The 4,890-nt window shown below is 38.7% G+C and overlaps 1 pseudogene; it reads left to right on the top strand.

Moving 5' to 3' along the window:
- The first annotated feature begins 1,087 nt into the window (after positions 1-1,087).
- Positions 1,088-2,211, top strand: LOC100994938 (14-3-3 protein theta-like; annotated as a pseudogene).
- Positions 2,212-4,890: the final 2,679 nt, after the last annotated feature.

The following is a 4,890-nucleotide window of genomic DNA, read 5'->3' as shown; positions in this document are numbered from 1 at the left end:
CAACTCCAAAATTTTTATAGAATCAATAAAAATATTATAGCATTTGGAAATACTTGATTTACTTACAGAATTTCCTGACTGAATTCTATGCACAAATGAACTTGACATATACTTATTTAAAAGGAAAAGAGAAGGCTAAAGCATTGTAATAGCAAGAACACCTTACTATTTAGTTGTCCCATAGGTGAAAAAAATCATTGAAAAAATCACCTAGCAAAAAAGATATAGCCTAAAGTCTCAGTTTGTGAAAATGCATTATTTTGTCTCCATCATGGAAAAATCACATTTTTTTCTGTGATAAAAGTCTTTAAAATAATGTTTTTAGCTTTTAGGATAAAGTAACAAAGTAGCTAAATATTAAATAGTTATTCTTCTGTATTTTATTTTACATTGAATATTGACATATACTCATTAAATGTTTGATTTATAAATCAAGTTTATTATAATCAGTACATAAATCACAAATAGAATTGCTACTTAATTTGATTCAATATTGCCATTTAGTTTGATATTCAAAGTATATTTGACTAATAATTTTGAATATTTCTAAATATAATCATCTCTGGTTTTCCTGAAGCATTTTTAATTTTAAATCTCTCTATAACTAACAGATTGATTGGCTAGGTAAGAATAAAAGTAAATTGAAGTAACCAGTACTGTTTCTGGGTAGTGTGGAAAGTTTATATATTTTTTGATAGAAATGATGTATTATAAATTCTGTTTACACTATTATCAATGAAAACAATGTGATAGAATTATGCTTTTAGTATTTTGCTCAACATAAATGTAGAAATAGTATAAATATTCGGGAGGATTTATTTATTTTCTTCAAAATTATTTACCGATTCTCTATATTTTCTCAGGAACTCAATAAATAATTTTGAATTAATGTTAAATGGTGAAACACAGGAATGACAAACCAGACAAGGCCCTTGTCAAATAAAGGGCCCATAGATAGTAAAACTATAGGCTGCGCTTTACTGTATGAGGAACATAAAACATGAAATAAAATAGAACTAAAGTTGTTGGTGGAGGCACAGTAGGTATTTTTGATAGTGCTCTCTGGTAAGATATCTGAGGAAGTGACATGCCACCAGCAGTGCTTATTGCAAGAATAAGCCAGCCATGTGACAATTTGCAGGATGAACGTTACTGGCAGTTGGAAGAAGTATAACATTTCAATGACATAGATTACGTGGTTTTCCAGGGACACCCTGATCCTGTACTACAGTAAAGGAATATTTGTAGTAGTTTATGAAACACGCAGGGGCCAGCTAATGTATAGCCTGGTGAGCCACATAAATTATTTGAATTTTATTATAAAGATAATGGAGACTTCTCTTACGGCCAACAGACTTAAAGCTCTTGAGAAGAACTCCTCCGATCCAGCTAGACACTCACCATTGCTCCCTTCATCCTCAGCCCTGGCCCTACAAACAGCTCACCACATGTCACGGAGTAGATCTACGGCTGATTCAGAAGGCTAAGCTGACCAAGCAGGCTGAGAGCGCTTCAACATGGCCACATTCAGGAAAGCCGTGGCCAAGCAGGGTGCCCAGTTGCCCAAAGAGGAGTACAATCTGCTCTCAGTGGCCTACAAGACCATGGTCAGGGGCCACAGGTCTGCCTGGAAGGTCATCTGAATGAAGCATTGAGCAGAAAACCAATACCTCCAACAAAAATTTGCAGCTGATGAAGGACTATCTCAAGCAGAAAACTGACAACTCTGACAAGAAGTTGCAGCTGATAAAGGACTAAGCAGAAAGTGAAGTCTGAGCTGAGATCCATCTGCACCAGGGTCTTGGAATTTTTGGATAAGCATTTACTAGCCAATGCAACTAATCCAAAGAGTAAAGTTTTCTTTCTGAAACTGAAGAGAGACTACTTCTTGTACTTTACTAAAGTTGCATATGGTAATGATTGGAAACAAATAAAAGATAATTCCCAAGGAGCTTACTAAAAAGCATTTGATAGAAGCAAGAAAAAGACGCAACCCACACACCCAATCTCCCATGATCTGGCTCTCAGCTTTTCCATATTTTACCATGAGATCCTTAATAAAAAGGCTTTTAATGAGGCCACCGCAAAACTTGATAAACTTAATGAACACTTATGCAAAGACAGCACCCACCTTAGAAGTTGATTAGAAACGACCTAACACTATGGACATCAGACAATGCAGGAGAAAAATGTGATGGAGCAGAAAACTAAACGCATACAGGGTCTCATCCTTTTTTAAACGAAACCTTGTCAAACATGTCCATTTCTTATTTCACTTGGATTTTCTATAGCAAAGAAACCCATTCATGTGTGTGGAATTAACTGTTTATAGTATTTTCAGACTGCAGCTTTGGGAGGACTCCATTTCTTGATTTGTGTTTGTCTTGGCCTTCCTCGTGTGCAGTTGCTCTAGTAGAAAATTTTTAATAGTTTCTTTTTATATAAACATAAGTAACTTCCAAGCAAAACCACAGGATTACGAGATGAGAACTGAAGGAGTTTGTTGGCAGGAAGGGCATGTTCTATATGGCCTGTGTAATAAGAGAGTGCTATTTGCAGGTTTAGACATAAGGGCAATACTGCTTCAAATTGCTTTTTACTCAAAGGAATTCTAATAACATCAGGGTCATAACCTAGCAATAGATTGCATCATCTGTGGCCTCAATAGATGACTTTACTAACTAGCTGGATATAGGGAGACAGAGTTTTAGTCCCCGTATGTAAGCAAAAAGTACATTCTAGAAAGCACAGCCCTGGGGCCTTCTGTCCTATTAATCCTGTTGGGGAATGTTTAGTGGGAAAAACAAACAACTGAACTGAATGTCATGGATCTATGAGATCTAGCTGCCTCTGAGAAATAGCCTGCTCTATTTCATCAAGTTCCCTTTTTGCTGCAGGAGTTAAACACCTGGGAGAATCCAGGGACATACTGCCCTTTAGGATAGAAAACAGGTTTTGTAACTTATCAGTAGTTATGCCCAAGGTAGGACGAAGTCAATTCATATCACCCAGCAATTTCTGATAATCATTTAAGGTGTGTAAGTTGCTAGTATTTAATTTAACCTTTTGAGGTCTTACTGACTGGGAAGTTAGTATGTATCCAAGATATTTCCAAGGAGAGGACATCTGTACTTTTTCAGGTGCTATGATTAAACCCCTTAACTGTGTATTCTTTACAGCAGAGGCATATAAACTTAAAAGTACTGGCTCTGTTGGGGCTGCTAGTAAAATATCATCCATAAAATGAATAATCTTGCAATTAGGAAATTCTTTTCTACTGGGGAACAAAGCCTGATTTACATGATACTGACACATGGCAGGGCTGTTCAGCATTCCTTGAGGAAGTACCTTCCAATGAAATTGGTGAGCTGGCCTTTCATTATTGATAGCTGCTATGGTAAACACAATATTTTCTCTGTCCTGTAAGGGGAATAGTATAAAAGCAGTCTTTTAAGTCAATAATGACTATAGGCCATTCTTGAGGAATCACCGTGGGGGAAGGGAACCCCTATAGAAGGGGTCCCATAGGTTGCAAATTAGCATTGATAGCACGTAAGTCATGCAAAAGTCTCCATTTACCAGACTTTTTGGGAATGATGAAAATGGCTGAATTCCAAGGGCTGTTTGATGGTTCTATATGGCTGGCTTTTAATTGCTCTTCAACTAATTCAGGGGCTCTTTGTAATTTCTCTCCCTTTAAAGGCCACTGTTCCACCCAAATTGGATCTTGAGAAAGCCACATCAGGGGTAAGGGAGGGATAATAACAGTAGACATTATTAGAAAAGGTTCTGCAGAGTGATTCCTCCCGCCGCCCACTTGACTAACAGGTCTCATCCCCGGAGATTAACAGGGATGGACATAATTAGAGGCTGTATAACTGCCTTTCTTTCTTGAAAATCACAACATGTTAGGGGGTGTGTGCTCTGCTTGGCTGTGTGCACTTCCCCGATGCTGACAATTTTTTGTTTCTGAGTGACCCAAGGCCAAGTTTCTGCCCAGTTTTGATCACTAATTATTGAAATATCCGCCCGTGTTTCCAATAAGCCAGTAAAATTCTTATTTCCAATCTTTAAGGTGATCATGGGACTCTGATCAGTGATTAGTTGATTCCAATATACCCCTATGGCTCCTGTGCTTCCAAAACTTCCCTTTCCCCTTTCCTTTCCCTGGGCACTGGGGACCCAATATGGTAACAGTAGTAACTGAGCTGTCTTTGATCCAGGGGGAAGAATATGCAGACCTTTACATTCCATCATAACTAATATCTCACCTTGGTAGTCATTATCAATTACCCCGGTGAGCACATTAATTTCTTTACTGGATAGGCTTGACCACTCTACAACTAATCCCACTGTTCCTGGAGGCAGTGGACCCCAGACCTTGGTTGCAACCTTTTTAGGGTCCTCTCCTTCTTTTAGCACTAATTCATTGGCAGAGTAATTCCAGTTCTGCACTCCCAATGGTGGCTGCTCTAAGAGAGAAGACCGTGGGCTTTCTCTCTGACCGAGGAAAGCCACTGGCATTGCCCCAGTTTGGAATGGGGCCTGGGGACAGCCCCTCATGAAGTTTCCCACCTGAGTACTTATGGGATTGCCATTTTTATCAAATTTGGACCTGCATTGATTTGCCCAATGTTTCCCCTTTTTATATTGGGGGCATATAGAAGGGGGTTTTTTCCTGAGTTACCTTGGCCTCTATTATTGGGGCATTCCCACTTCATATGACCTTGCTCTGCACATAGAAAACAATTTGGATTTCTCTTTCTTTTCACTTTAGGAGGCCTTAATGCCATAGCCAATATTTTGGCTTTGTGTGTTTCGGTCCCCATCAGTTGACATGCTCGTGTAAGTTCCCCGACTGTGGCTGCCTTTCCTCTGATTGTCTGCATT

The sequence above is a fragment of the Pan paniscus genome, chromosome 15 (genome assembly GCF_029289425.2).
Source record: "Pan paniscus chromosome 15, NHGRI_mPanPan1-v2.0_pri, whole genome shotgun sequence".
In the NCBI taxonomy this organism is placed as follows: domain Eukaryota; kingdom Metazoa; phylum Chordata; class Mammalia; order Primates; family Hominidae; genus Pan; species Pan paniscus.
This window is presented reverse-complemented; position numbering and strand designations above follow the sequence as displayed.